A 16752-nucleotide genomic window follows, 5' to 3' on the forward strand; every position below is an offset into this window, starting at 1 on the left:
AATCAAAACCATTATCCCTGGCTTTCCCTGGCCGTGGGTGACTAGGGTACAGGAGAATTCTCCAAGTGCTCTGCAGCACGCCGGCTGTTTATCCTTCTCAGTATGTGTTATCATCAGAAACTTGCCAAGGCTGCAGAGATACCAATACTTGATATCTGAACTTGCAGTTGGTATTTTACCAGGAGCAAAGACGCTGCCACTTAGGGGCAGAACCTTAGTGTTTGTCCCAATGATATATTTTTCTGAGCAAATAAGACAGAGGACTAGGGCCCAGTATACATTACAGAAGCTTTGATGCCATTTAACTGCTGACTGTGATAGACACAGCTGAGGCAGCTGGGCTGCAATCAGGTGCTGAGTAGATATGGACAAATCCAAGGATGAGGTCACGGAGGAAAGGAGGGTCAGAGGAGAATCCAGAGGAGATGTTAAGCAAAGCAAAACCAGAGACCAGAAAACAAACTGGAATTATCAAAGGCAGAACAAAATCCTCTGGTTTTGTGATTTAGAACCAGAACCTCCATCCCTCCCCCCCCTCAAAAAAAGGCAACACACCATTAAGATTGAATAGCTATAACTGAACCAAAAGTATAAGCAAGAGGCCTTAACACCAGAGTTTGACTGACTGATAGATTTATTAACTGTAGGTGTGAGTGATTATTGAGTGATTCCTCTGTAAATGGGCGTGGCTATGGAGAATGACCATGTCTGTGACCAGCAAATAATGAATTTGAGTTTGGACTGGATGTGACACTTCGATGGCATGCAATTAATTCTGAATAACCGCCACAGCGAAATAAAACCATCCAAAGTGGTGATATTTTTTAACAATAGGCTCATTTTTTCTAAAACAAAAGATTGATACTGAGCAGTTTGTCTTCAGTTATCTTCATTTGCCTGCACTGAAGCTAAATTAGAAGAAATTCAAATAAACTGGTACATTCATGAGTCAAAATCAAGACAGAAGACTGTGGGTGGACAAAAACAGGATTATACACCCAAAGAGCATCAGACATCACTTACAGTCAAATGCAACACCTAAGCAACTTCAAGCTTGCACAGTTCCTAAGAGTCGTTTTCCTGAATCAAATTTAAGTCAAACACAAAGAAGTCCCACTTTATTATGTTGTTACCATGCAACATGGACAGATCAAAAAGGGGGCTGGGCACCTTTTTAGCTTCTAATTGAAAACAAGGATTTGGGAACTAGCAATGGACATGCCGTGCTCATATGTTTTATGTCATAAATATACTTTAATTGCCAGGAAATGCACTCTGTTTTAAATAGGGGCATTAAACAGTCTGACTCTGACTTATTTGCAGTCGAGGTTCATTGCTTTTTTCCAATTCCACCTTTAATAAACCAGTAATAAACAGGAGTGACAGTGCTAAAGTTCCAGCCGCACTCATGGTGAGGGCCGACGGAGGCAGTGCAGAGACTCCGGCACTCCTGTCCTAATTAAATGTGCCTATGGGTTCTGAATAACTCGATACGCTCCTACAGACATATTCAGGCTTCCACAAAAGGGCAAAAAAAAAAGAACTCAAAAACTCAGAATCCATTTGGACAGAAATGCAGTCCTTTACACCACGTGTAATTTTCTAGGACAGCAACTATTTAGGGCTGAGAAGTCTTTTCTGTGCCAAACCATTTCAGCTGTAAATATAGTACACATTTTGTTTACCATATAATGAATTTGGTACATTGAAGGTTTAAGGTTTTGTTTAAATATCTTACACAATCAATGGTAAGTACTGCACCTTTCTCAAGAGCCCATCAAGACATAGGCTTTACTGCTGCAGTTTGCTGGCTTATGTTAATTTATTTATGAACCGAAATGGGAGGCGGCCTGGGCCCCTAGCTCTTCATGTTGCAGTCCATGTCATCATTTTAATTGTTTTGTGAACTTCTCAGTATCATTGGATAATTTTAAAAACTACCCAACACATTATGTCTGATAATTGGGAAAAGTGGCAAATTGATAGATCGAGCCGCTCATGAACAGGAATCAGGATGGAGGAAAAACGATTATGCTTCCATCTGCTTTCCAGCTTAATGAGACAGCCGGCTCTACTTTGAGTAGAATACGGCTGCCCACTCAGAAGATAATAATGTGGAAAATGAGCCCACGTGCAATGCAGTCCCCCTTTAACCTTCCATTGAAGCTCGGAGGAGGACGTCCTCAGCAACGCTTCTTGATGGCTTTTTCCGGCTCCTTCTCTGAATCACTGAGTTGGCATCTCACGGTGAGTGTATCAGATGCTTTTTCATTGCATCACCCAGTTCAGTCACTTCCTATTGTAAGTTCAAGACCGTTCAGCTTTGGTTCTTTCAGCTTTTGCCCAAAGTAATACATCAAAAAGTATAGAAGACTTACTCTAAAGTTTTGTATATCTGTGCAATGGACCATTTCCCAGAACCATTAAAACAAACAATATGGCTGCATCTGTTATTTCATGTACTGTATAGTTTACTCAATAAAACATCAAGTATTAACCACAAGTTAATATGTATTATTTGAATAATACATATTAGAATGTGGTGTGGCAGCGTGGATGAAGACACTATAGACTTTATATTGCAATTTTCTGCTTGAAATTTGACTTTTGCACTTTACTCAGTTGCTTAACCTGGTTTAACCTGAGTAAAACTGTACTGTCTGCCTAAGATGCACTGAATAAAAACCAGAGACTTTTCCCCAGAGCATTTTACTACATGCCTGGGCTCTCAAATTCGCTGTAATGCCAGCAAAACAGCAGTAGCATTAATCTCACAGTTCATTACATAAAGTAAATCATGCAGTGCATTAGTTATGTTAGCCTGACTTTCATATTACCATAGTGACTTAATTGAGTAGGAAAAATTTAAATGGGAATTTCACTTGCTTGAAATATAGTGTTGCTGTATTTATATTTAATGCAATTACATCAATAATAATCTAATAATAATAATAATAATAATAATAATAATAATAATAATAATAATAATAATAATAAAGGTGGCTGGTGAGAGTATGGGCTTGGCATCACTGCTTAGACACCTACCCTTGTGACCTGGACCCAGATAAGTGACAGACAGTGGATGGATGGATGGATGGATGGATAGACAGACAGACAGACAGAAAGATGGATGTCTAACAACCCTCAGAATGGGCAGACAGGAATACTATGATAAACATAAAAGAACCATGCAATAAGAAGGAGATACTATGGTGCCGATGCGTTTTTTAGTTTTACCTCTCTCCATGCAGGGAAGATTGCATAACATGCCTTTCAGTATAAAGTGCACCATTTGTTCTATAGCAATTTCCATATAAATTGTAAATGGCCATAAAAAGCTATTGACATTCACCTTCATAGTTGGTAGCCAAAGCTGCTTTCTTATTCGTTTATATAGTAGGATGTTTTAGAGCGAGAGAGGTAATATGTCAAGGGGACTGCAGTATCCTCTTGAAACTGGGACCGACAACCTTTAACCAACTGGGCCGTCACCCTCTAGAAAAACAGCACATTTCACTGATAGTTTTTAAGTATTGTGTTAATGTGACATTTGTCTCTGTTCCCTAAACCTACACAAATGAAATACCATAAAAAAAATTCACTCGTGTGTTGAATAATAACATGAACACTCTCCGTTCCCATTTGTGACAATAGTCAAAAGAACTGCAGCTACACCATCTGAATGTTCAAAATAACTATACACCCCCCCCCCCCCATTTATCCACCTGCTTATGCTGGAGGGGTCACATAGGGCACCAGGCAGCAGTGCGTCCTAGACAGGAAGCAGCCAATTGCAGTAAACATATACTAGGCATTTTTTAAATGGCAGTTAGCCAAACTGCATTTTCTTACTATGGAAAAAAAACTGCAGTGCCTGGAGGAAACCTGGAGGAGCATGCAAACTGCACATGCACAGATCGAAGACAAGCATCGAACTGCGCAGGTCTGAAGCAGCAGTGCTATACACTGCACCACTGTGGTGCCCAACTATCCTCCTGGGACATTAAGCAGAATAAACCTGCATGTGTTAAACAACCATTCTATAAACTTAAAGGAAAGTAGGCTTCTGACCCTTTATGCCTGCAATTCTGCAATCCTACCCAAAGTCAAGCAAAAAAACTTGCAAAATGAACTTTTATTGAGATTCAAGATTTTATTTGCCACATGCACAGTTATACCAGAGCAACTGGCGATGAAATAATTACAATACCCATTCAGATTACAGTTCTAAATATGGTGCGTAAAGTGTATAGCGCTTATTGCAATATCAGGTGCTATTTGGAAATGAGAACAATTCTTTGTGTATTTCTTTCACATTCACAAGTGTCATGTGAGAAGGTCACTGTGGGTGGGAGTATTTCCTGGAAGGCAGGTTATAAAAGCTAGGACCTCACCTACAAGGCTCACCCTGGTCATAATCACAGAATAAAAGTGTCCACTTAAACATAAAAACATATTTTTATACCAATTATTATAATTACCATTCTGGACTACTAATTAGTTATGGTTATTAGGCTTTTTTGGGCAACAGTTATACTGCTGGAATGATTGAACTTGTTACAACCTGCATGTCATTGACCATTAACAGCATACAACTGCACTTCAGTAAACTTAAGGAAAAATCGTTTTGCATGAGAGAAAAAGGCAAATCTTTACAAACAACAATCGACTCGATGAACACACAATGTGAGATCACCTATGTGGCAAAACAAAACCTATTAACCTGCAGCATACCAATGTGTTCTTCAATGGAGTTGTAAGATGTTGCTTTTCAACTGATATTGAGTTTGTTAACTGTAACACTGATGTTGCTATATCACAAATGATGTGGGGTATCAAGAAGAATTTCTTGCTTTTTTGGAACTTTTATCTTCTATAGAAGAAAGTCAAAGAAAAATTTAAACTGAAATTGACCAGTGGAAGAACAAAGTTTAATTTTAATCTATTTCAAAATCCTTTGCTAGCTACAAAAAAATTTAAAAGTACTTCCAAAGTGTTTTTTTTTATTACTTCTAAAGTTTCATAAAGGTGACATTCAGGGAATGTGTTTTTGGCAAAGAATTAATAAAATAAAAGGCAGAAAAAGTTAACAAATCAGTGAACAATTCTGAATGAATCCTTTTGTTGTCAAACAAGTATGGAAACAATGAAAAGAATCGTGATTTCTATCTGAACATGTGCATTCCCTGTCACAGTGGTGCTGAAGTCCCAGTGCAGTGTCAGGGAGCAGACCTGCGGAAAACCTTCATCTAACAAAGCTTTGTCATCTCAGGACTCTGAGGCCCAGTTGACTGCTTGATAAACAGTGCAACATTTCCCAGGTAGATTAAAGCTGTTTCATCAGTCTCTGTATGCCCCCCCCCATACACTTGATCTTGCGTTACGTTAATGTAATTTCTGGGTGCGGTTGTCACTCGTTGACTTTTTACATAATTAATACGTGCTCTTGTCTCAATAGAAGGGCTTAATGTAATAGATCAGTGAATCGGTGTAAGAGTCCATTTTAATGTAAACTCTGCACTTGCAAATGAAATTTTCTGTAATTCATGAGCAGAGATTAATATTCTGTGGATTCTAATAACTACATTTCTTTTTTGGTCTTCTTTTTGTTCAGCTCCCTTTTATTGCAGAATATGTTATTGTATAAAGGGTGTTCTTCTTTCCATATTTGATTTTGGGGAAAAATACTTTTACTAGTACCAGTAGTGAAATGGGGAACTAGATCTGACAACAAAAGATCTTCTCAGGTGAGAGTCCCAGGGGGGAACATGTGTTCCATGCTACCGTGTGCCATCCAGCAGGGCTTGATGCTGGGTTACTTTACACACACCCAGCCACTCCTATTCTGCTGCAGCAAGCATTTTGAAACAGGTGGAATCCAAGACAAAACACAGGATGAGGCAGACAGATGGTTTGTCACCCCTGGACCTTTTATTTTCTCAGGCAAACAAAAAGAATAATCCAGCAATCCCCAGAAAGCCAATAAAGTGATGTTCTATTGGCTCTCTGTATGACCAACATTTGAAAAGTCCAACAGTGGCTTAACCCAGCTCGTCAGTCTGGGTGGAGAAGGGTACCTTCAATCGAGGGCTGATAAGAGGATCTGCAGGAGCCTCATGCAGATTAGCAAGCCTGTGCTACAAGGTGCCAGCAATTTCCAGGATTTTCCCAATTATAATTCTACAGGTGCTCCACAGACCCACATGGATGGATAAAGACCAGCAACACAATAGAGGATGCTGGTAAGCCTTGGAAGGACTGTGTAGCCAACCCCTGAAAGGAAAAATTCTGTATTTCCTTACTTCTGTCACCCTACAGCAGGTCATTATTCTTACCTTTACTTCATTTCTGTCTTTTCTCACCCTCTATACGTTTTAATCTGTGTCTAATCATCATTTATCATTCTCCTACTTTCACCTTCATAGTCGCTAAACCTGCAACAAGGTGGATGTGTCACGGAGAATGTTGGGGACAACCTGAACTCAGAAAATGAGGAATCAAGCAAAAGGTCACATGCAAAAGAAGTCTAAAATTAAAACAAACTCTCACACCACAACTCAAGAATGAGAGACAAGACTTTGCCACTTGGCTAAGGTCACCGGGATAAACCAGGTGGTACTACACATGGGTGAAAACAATCTGGTAGCTGGAACAGTCCATTTAGTACTGGGTGAGGTTTGCTGGGCACGACAGGATGCAATTAATCATCACAACCCTGAAAATTTCATTGGGGAGCCTGAAGACCCAGACAGAAGATGGAACATTCTTGAGGAACGACAGCCACGTGACTTGACGGCACCTAATAAACTCCCAGGAATTGTATTTCATGATTAATGAAGGATTCCGTTTCCTTAAAATTTCATTCTGTTTCAAATTGTAATTTGTATTATCTGCAGGGTCAGTGGCTGGCAGAGGTGTTTAAACTCCTTCGCTGTCCTCCAACGGAGCTTAAACCCGCAGCTGCAGAGGAGGCAGCCAGATGGATAAAGGCCAGTATTAGCCGTGACTTTTAGGCAAAGGAGGGAGAGGAAGGAGTTATTAATAGAACCTGACCAGGGAGAGACAAGTGCTTTGCGTGCATTTCTCATACACCCAAGGCGACACCCCACAGCAGAGTTATTTAAATGACCAGATGTAGATCAAATACTTTCTTTCTAAGGACAGGTACTTTTTGTGGAGTCAAATCATCATTTTTGGACAAGTGATGGGAGTCATTTCTCCTGCTTTTAACCTTATGGCCATGCTCTTATTATGAAATATATACTGTTAACTATGACTGAATTAAGATTCACTGTGGGGATTAAGACATGTATGCTGGGGCATCGGAAATAGGGGAGAACAGGCGAGACACGGCCCCCGAATATCAGCAGACCCCCCCAAATAAATAACGGTGTTTCTTATATTTTATTATGAATGCAGGCATTACTGCGGCCAATTCACTGCACATGCAGAGAGCAAAGACAAAACAAATACTTTATCACATGGATCAGTTATTTTTTGTTATGTTTTGGAAACTACAACCTAAACAGTGTTAGTCTTATTTAAAATAATCTTTATCATTTAGAAACTTAAAAATCTTTCTTATATCGCATCATTTCACGGTGTGACTATTGCATGTTTGCCAATTGTCATGTCATGATAAATGTCACATATCCACAACCCCCCCCCCCCCCGGGGCAAATTCAGCCCCCCCAATGTCAAACTCCTTCCAACACAAGTGCACATATGTATCAGCTAAAACTAAAACATGATGCTTCCAGTCAGTCTCTCTGTTTCTTCAAACCTGGGATGAAGGTTAATAGGGCCTAACTAGAACTCGCTGTACGAGTGCTGTACAATGTGTACATTGATAAGGAGACAGAAAAATTGACTTGTGCTTGATTTTCCAACTTTTTCCCTGATGATATAGAGTTTCTCGTAGGGGTGTACTGGTACACAAAATTCACAGGACAAACTTTGGTACAAACTTCAGTTTTGGGTTCAAGGTTGGGTGGAATTTAAATACAGCAGGGAAAACAAAATTTATTTTGAAATTGTTGTTAAAATTGTTAAAATAAATATGTAAAATTAATTAAAAAATAAAAAATATAGCATCATAACAATCATAGTGCATGTCAGTACCAATAAACACTGCTTTAGCCTTGATTATTTTGTTAGTCAAGCCTGATTTTTTTTTTGCAAAATCATATTAAATGCCACAGGGAGACTAACTCGCAGAGGCTGTTTCTGTCTCGCTCCAGTCATACACACACTCGGGTGATGTCGTCTCAAATGATTAGCATGTCGGATGCCTTTCCAGCAATATATTGGTACAGTTCAGAAAAACACAGCCAACAGACATCTTCATCCTATGAAGTATTCTCTCTTCAGTGCTGGTGTAATTTATTTTGGATCCAAAATGTTCCCAAACTGCAGATTATGACTGACTGTAACCAGTTTTAGCCATAAGCAACCGACAGTCAGAATTAGTATAATGTTTTCTGCGTCCAACATCTACCCAGGGGGGCTCCCATGGATCCCATGAAGGCATTTGGCCTCAACCCAGACAAATCTAATTATGTTCCAAATATCTGGAGTTGTGCTAACTCAACCCCCCCCCCCCCCCCCCTTACAGCACCCCTGCATCTACTTATGAATATACGTTCCACCCTTGTCAAGAAATGTATTCATTCATTCATTTAGGTATACTATACCAAAAATCAAGTGTTGAACTGTACACCACGAGTACATGTACCATTACAGCCCTAATTACAGCCCTAGTTTCTTGCTCATATCTTGATTTTTTTTTTTATCTGAAGCCTCTGGGGTTTTCCATTTGTTCTCAAGTAATTTCTTTAAGTTTCTCACTAAGCCTTTAAGTAACCTTATGGAGTCCCGCTCGCAACATAATAATAGAAATTATATATATTGTGGCCAAGTTTTAATATATCGTGGGAACAAACTAGCAGAACATGGCCACAATTTAAGTAAAACAAGGGAACAACTTAGTAAAACAAGGCCATGCTACAAGTAAAATGAGGGAATGAATTAATAAAACGTGGCCACGATTTAACTAAAACGAGGGGATGAATAAGTAAAATGTGCCCACGATATAATACATCATGGGAACAAATTAGTAACACGTGGCCACAATATGTACCTATAATTCTTATCGTTACGTCATGAACGGGGCTCCGTATGACCAGGATTCACTAGGGCGAATGAGCATAGAGAAACCACTAGAAAAGGTTCTATCTAATTAAAACGATGTGAAATCTATTCTATTCACTGGAATAAAATTATTTACTTTTTTTCTGGCAACAACAAAATAAGTTAGGCACAGGTGAATGAATGTTGTTTATAATTCACAATGGAACAAGGGAGAGAAAGCAATTTTGAAATCCATTCACCTGTGCTTAGTAAATTAAATTCCCCTATCAGATGATATGAAATATTAAAGCAATAATTTAATGTTATTATACCTGCAAAAAAAAAAACTCAACAAATTTGCATGTAATATGGAGACATTTCTCGGGCAAAAATGCTACTGCACAGTTTGTAGCACAGTGGAGGAGGCCGAACCACTGGCACTGGTCCTCCTTGCAAGCTTCTCCAAACCAGAATCATGGTACCTGCACTGTATTTCTGATAGAGAATGGGGATTCATTAGTCTGGGCCATTACTGACATTAGCTTTAATTAGATTTTTACGCGTCATTTCAGTAATAGACGGCTGGTATCCAGGAAAAAGTATCCAAACACCTAGTTAGTCAGACAAGTACAATGCAGAGTTAAAAGAAGAGTACCTTGATTAAGCCAAAATCAGTACTATCAGGAATGTCTAAGGTCATGTGAATCCCAGGGATTAAATGAATAAAAATTACTAAGAAGAAAAATCCTGACATATTACACAAAAAGATAAAGATGTAACATTTAGCAATCAAGTATAACACATGGTTTAGTTTTCTACGTAGTTGTTACTACCAAAAATGTATTCATAATTCAAGGCTATGTGTTTACTAAAAGAGCTCCAATACTAAGAGTCTGCTGTAGGTTTAGTTAGAAGCACAGGGGGGAAAAAGCACAGTGGAGACTCATCAGTTCTGCCCCCAGAGCTACCTGGGGATCCTTCACTTAGGAAGGCTTCAATCTGCTGAGATATGCATCATGTGATATGTCAGGTGACTTGTGTCTGTCTTAAAGCTGTTTGGGGAGTGGGGTGTTGACGCACTTCCTGATGTTTCCCTGCAACTCAACTCTAACAGCTGCAAAATACTTCTTAAGATTAATGGATTAATGTTCGGGTTTTCCCTCCATATTGCTCCCGAGTACGTTGTGTCCTGCACAGGTTAAGCAGATCAGTTGACCATGGATGGACAGATGGATGAATGATTATTAGCCATTACATACTATATCATTAAAATGTGCTTCTTATGGCAACCATTCAAAGATGTCTCAATTTGTTTGACCCGAAAACAAGCAAAACGTGTTCGCACATTTACATAAACTTATTATTGGGCATCACATGAATTAATGTAATATGTGAGTCTAGTTCACAGGACACACTCAGAAAGTTCTGACAGCTCATGTGAGTTTCTAAAAGTCAGGCATAAACAGTTTTGTTGCCAATATTTAAACATGTCTGCATTTGCACAGCAAATATCAGCTGCATTTCTTGGGCAATGTCGAGTGTTTCCTGGCATTTCTTAAAGGGCAGTGTCTGCAAAAAAGACAGCCAAACAAACAGGCAGTTGGTCATGTATTAATACAGAGGAGCACAACTGCATTTTGGGACATGGCACATCGAGATGGTGTCTTGGTTCATCTTGGACACACTATTGCAGATTTGATTAATTAACTAATTATTCCTCGGCAAACAACAATGCATCAAGGTGGTGGACGAAAAAAGATGCCCACCAGGCAGAAATTAATTTTCTTGATACAGTAAATCACAAACTCCATGCATTAGTCTGCCTGCTGAGTTCCACAGCTTTCTGTGATATTCTCTTCTGCCCTACTCATTTCATGCTGCACACACCCCAGAAGTTCATCAGTTGATGGTTTGCCTTTTTTCACGATTCGCTGGACGTTTTTTTTCCCTCAGAACAAGTCCTGTTCTCCTGGAAAACAGGACTCTTAGTCATCATTATTATAAATATAAAGAACTATATTATGCAGCATGTATGTGTATCTACTTAACATAAGAGGTTTAGTTATTAAAGAGAAGATTTACCAGGGCAAAATAAACAGCAAAAAAACCTGCTTCACTGCAGACAGAGCACCTACACTAACTGCAACTAACTAACAAGAGTAATATTCAAATGAACTAACAACCCACAGACTCAGGTAAATTAATTAGACTTAAATTATTAAATCCAGGCCTGAAATTGCTCTCTTCCTGTTCCTTTTTGCTCCTTCATCTCAAAAAGAAAAGACAAGGAAACTGTTTTTGCAGCTTCTCCTTATTGCTTATTTCTTTGTACCTCAGGTCTTTTGAGCTTCTAAACTTAGAAGTGACTTCTGTCCTGTGCTGCAGGTCAGTCCTCCAGCTGTAAGCAGGGTGTCACCTTCCCTTCCGATAAGCCCAACCAGACTGCTTATCAGTTGGTGGGAAATCCAGAGTCATATTATACAACCACCCACCGATGTTGCTCTGAAGCTCAGGATGTTGTTATGAACAGGGACGCCTTGTCAGATGCTTTAGACCACAAAAGGACTGCAGCTAAATGAATAAAAATACTGCAGCCCAAACGCAAAGGTGCTCATCTCTTCTCTCCTGTACTGTAGTATTTTAGACTGATTTATCGTCATCGCAAATTTCAGTAAAATGCATACAGACCAAAATCTTATAGGAACAGAGATTAGAGTCTCATATCACCCAATAGTTGATAAAACACATTTTTTTTACCACAATAAAAAACACTTGCCACTTGCATTATGATATTTCAGTTATATGAATATCAACAACTAATATAGCGGACTATTCTCCCATCAGCCGCTTAAGTCAAAAATCTCTACCCCAACGCTTTTGATGTAGCTAATTTTAGATTTATAATGGAATAATATGGATTTGCAGTAAGATTTATAACGTGAGCAAACGAGTCTGAAAGCATGAGTGTCACGCCAGATGCGTGAGAGTTGGCAAACCTGGAAAAGTGAAACTATTTAAAATAAAGTGTGTATTTAGCTAGCGGTGAAAACCCTGTATGGTTTTGCATTAATTATTAAAAAATCCATTTCAATCATTTAATTGCATCTCATGATGCAAAAAAAAATATGAAAGCAAGTCCTTGCAAATGTATCAGAAAGTAATTTAAATAAGCCATCAAAAGAGCAGTTAAACTGCAGTCCTTTAACAACTTTGAAGTGGAAACTGCATGTTTAATTTAATAAGTAGTATGGTGGAGACTTACTATAAAGATGCTTCTAAGGATCAAATTATGTACTTATAAAGGAAAATGAGTCAGGAGTCACTGACTGATGAGAATTAGAATTTGCTGATCAGTGGTCATTGTCAACACACCACAGCACACAGTGCGCAACAACAAAATGTGTCCTCTGCATTTGACCCATATGTGACTTTAGTGACATAGCAGGGGGCAGCTAATTCAGCGCCCGAGGAGCAGTGCTTGGGGGCGGTACCTTGCTCAGGGTACCTCAAATATCCACCAATCATAAAATTGTGAGTAAAAATAAATGCTCTCTTTTTGGAAATCAGTGGAGGGGACACACACTCAGCCAAGAACTCCTCCATCACATCCATACACAGTTCACTGACAGGACATGCAAATGGAGTAGCATTTATCCAGAGAATGCGGGGAGATGATCAGTGCTAAATGTGAAACATGGCTAAACCTCTGACTTTGTAGAAGAGTCCTTTTTGAAGAAGTGTTGTAGGCAAACTATGACTGCGTCCCTGTGGCATCGGAAACCGAGGAGTGTGAAATGGTGCTGTCACTTTCTCAGTGGTGCTGACACTTCCTCAGTGGCACACTGGCATAACCAGTAAGCAAAATACAATTCAAGCAAGAAAATCAAACCTAATTCAGTTCTAGTTAAAACGCTACGCTGTCCATCTCAAATGAGTACACCATACATACACAAGAGATGTTTCATGCAGAAGCTTAATTACCAGCAAGCGTGTGAAAAGAAACGACTGCTTGAGAGTCACAAGCAGAGCCAGTTCTGGATGTTCCGATGCCCCCCCCCCCCCCCCCCACACACACACCCCCCAGAAAAGCATAAAACAAATTTTGTCAATCCATTTACATTAAAAACATTTCAGTAAGTCAGGGTATCTAACTAGCTATCTTGTGTCTGTTTCACAAAAAAGCAAAATATTAGAACTAGCATAAATTACTGTAATGTCATAGAATACAAGCAGAGGAATTGTGATTGTTTTTTCACTCTCTCTTTTACACCCCCTGACAAAATGTCGATTGCCTACGTTGCCTATAGGGTGGGCTGACCCTATTCACCTCGCAGCCACTCACTCCTAAAATATTACTGCACATCCATATAAATCAGTCTCAGTTTTGCAGGTTTGCTGAGGTGGTAAACCTATTGATCTCTATTATCCTCCAGTATGGGTGGATGCAGGTGCATTCTAGACAACAGGTGAAGCATCTTTTCACCAAAAATAAAGAAAAGAAAAAAAAAACATAACATTCAAATCACATAAAATTTCTTTTTAATGCTTTTTAATGCATGTTCTCACCTGCATATATGTCTGTTTGTCATGGAGAACAAGAAAAAAGTCTGCTATGGGAATCAATGAAGTGTCATTATTATTATTATTATTATTATTATTATTATTATACATTTTTGTATAAAAAATTGGGGCAGTTCAAAAAAGGCAGCACTATTAGGTTGATAAAAGGAACATCATTCAAGCAACATGTTCTGCCTTGCTAAGCTAAAAGACGTCAATGTACAGTTAGTTGTGCTACAAAGTGTGATATCACACCGACCCAGTGAAGCAATGCCTCACCTTGTCTTTCTTATTATGCACAATCTTGTGCATTCTTGACCCAAAGATGGCTGACACATGTTTAACCTCTAAGGGAATAGGGCTACATTTTTGATTGAAATTAACAAGAAATGAAAAAAATCAATGGAAATTGATTTTGCAGAGACATTTTATGAGTGAAGATATGGAATTGTAAAAGTTAGAGACAAATCATACCAAAATTGCAGCACTTTCACTTAGTGGTTACACATGAAAAAAAATCTGGTGAACCTCATTATATTAAGACGTCAAATAAAGTTGGGCTGCAAAGGCACTATAGGCTAGATCACTAATTTCACCAATTGTTGTTACAAATCAGTTTACTTTTAACTGACGCCCTTTCAGGTAATCACACCTATTTAATGACATTGGTATGAAAAAGCTCCTATCTTTTGAGTATTTTATTTAAGGAATTAAGGTGATTTAAACTGAACCAAAAATTCTCTGTGTGTGGGTGGGTGAGAAAATACAATACAACTGTTACGCCCAGCTCGTCCGATCCTCTTGTGTGCCACGCCCACCTCGTTACCTCGTGTGAATTCCCGATTGTCCTCACCTGTTTCCTGTTTTTCTTGGCTTGTCCTGTGTATTTAGTCCGTGTCTGAGTTAGTCTTCGGAGATCTGTCATTGACGTTTCGTGATGTTGTCTGCCGTGCTGTTCGTTCCCTGAGAATAAATCCCTGTTTCTACCCGTAATCACGGCTCTATTTGCCTGCTTCCCCGCTTGCCCGCACGCATCGTAACAACAACCATGTACTCAGCCACGAGTATATGTGTACCTCCTTAATGCACTGGAAGTTTTGCAACTCCAAGAACCTATAAAACATTGCTTTTAAAAAGTAGACTAAAATCTGGAAACATATTCGACTACGGATTACATTACATTTGGAAAAGTACAGAGCAAAATTGGACTTTTAATACTGACACATCAGTGTTGTCACGTTCAGCTCCGAACGCTCCTCGTGTGTGCCACGCCCCCTCATTACCTCCTGTCCAAACCTGATGTATCTCACCTGTTGCCTGTTACGTTTGTCTAGTCTCATGTATTTAGTCCTAGTCTCAGTCAGTGTACCCGAGATTTGTCATTGTGATGTAATGTCATGTTCGATGTCCAGCCTCGATTTCCCTGCATGTTCGTCGAATAAACCCCCGTTTGTCCTGATACACGGCTCCGCTTGCCTGCTTGACCGCCAGCTCGCTGCCCGGACGTGACAAGTGTCCTGTGTTATCAGGCAAATATTAATTAAAATATGTCTTTTTGGTCAGTGGTTAATTTTTTGGATAATTATATTTGGCTGCTACTTTTTTCATTCTTACACTAAAGAACAAAAATTTACATTGATTGGTTATGTTTCCCTAAACAGGATTAGTTTTAGTGGTGCAACACTTAATATTAGTGGGCTAATATAATCATGTATTCCTTTGAATTGCTAAAATAAAGACTAACCTAGGTATAAATACTTTTTTAATGTGCTTGGTCAGTGACTTGACTGAATAATGTCAAGTGTCGGCAATAACGGGATTTTCAATTCTACCAAGAATATCCTAAACTGCATTCTCTGCTAAGTTCGAAATGGGCCTCGGTGCGGACTTTGCGTTATCTGAAATGTGTGTCTGAATCACATCAAGGGAGCAGAAGTCCCCAATGGAGACCAGGAACACGGGGGCTAAAGCTGCCAATGTTTGATGCCCCAGAGGACCTTTAATGCAGACTGGTTCCAAAAGCAGCCACCCGTGTCCTGTTCACAGCCGTTAATAGCTACACACAATGCAGCCTTTGACAGGGGGGTCAGATAAAGCTTTAACACTGAGCCCCCGCAGCTCACCGTGATGCGTTTCTCTGCAATTAATGGCCCTGGTTTCTAGATTGCGGCCATGTAATTGCTCCTGCAGTATAGGTAAAGGATTTTATCAGTTTCCCTTTAATTTTTTTTTTTAATTACCTGCTTTTATGACTTATGGGCTTATAAACAGTAACTGTATTGTGAAAGATTTTGAGGATTGTGGCAAATTAACAAGTTCAGGTGCCTCTATGCTATGTTATAATTTCCACAACCCCCTCTACTGCCCTTACTCCCCAGAACAATTTATTAATTAATTATGAAATTTTAAAATTGTTAAATATTAGTGCCTATAAAAAAATTCCTACAAATCAAAGTCCAATTTGACACTGTATTAGAGAGCAATCACATCAGAAGAACAGCAAACGGCAAGCTTACACTTTCACATCAGTCATATGCAGCAACCAGAAGGAGCTCAACCAAGACCTCACTGAATAAAGGCATTAGTAATGCCCTTAAATCATTACACTGTAATCCAGTGCATGTCAACTGCATCCACAGTGTGCGCTAATGACACATTAACCATAGATAGCATGTAACATCTTAGATAGATCATAGATATCTTTACAGAGAGGGGCAAATTCAAAAACAATATGAGACATGATCGTACTATTACGTTGTTTTCTTCCATGCATTTTTGATAAAGACCAACTCAGTGTACAGAAACACAGTAGGCATACCAGAAAATACCAAACAGTTTAAAAAGAGGCCCCCCAGAAAAGAGATATTTAGAAATGGTCTCCCCATTCAGTTGTAACCAATCACCAACTCCCAAAGAAATAAATGACTAATAAAGGATCACTTTTAAAAAATGATAATTTAAAAAAAAACTAGACGGCTACAGGGGCGCCCTAATCACTCCCCCCCCCCCACACAGGCTGCATCCTAGACAGGCCTGTTCATTAATCCACCCGTGGAAAAAGTC

General features: G+C 39.2%; 1 long non-coding RNA gene across 1 annotated transcript; it reads left to right on the forward strand.

The window, feature by feature from the left end:
• Nucleotides 1-5208: 5208 nt before the first annotated feature.
• Nucleotides 5209-6637, forward strand: LOC111856548 (uncharacterized). The gene is made up of 3 exons (XR_002841160.1): nt 5209-5321; nt 6187-6321; nt 6426-6637. It is a non-coding gene; the product is annotated as an uncharacterized lncRNA (long non-coding RNA).
• Nucleotides 6638-16752: the final 10115 nt, after the last annotated feature.

The sequence above is a fragment of the Paramormyrops kingsleyae genome, chromosome 2 (assembly GCF_048594095.1).
Source record: "Paramormyrops kingsleyae isolate MSU_618 chromosome 2, PKINGS_0.4, whole genome shotgun sequence".
NCBI lineage: Eukaryota > Metazoa > Chordata > Actinopteri > Osteoglossiformes > Mormyridae > Paramormyrops > Paramormyrops kingsleyae.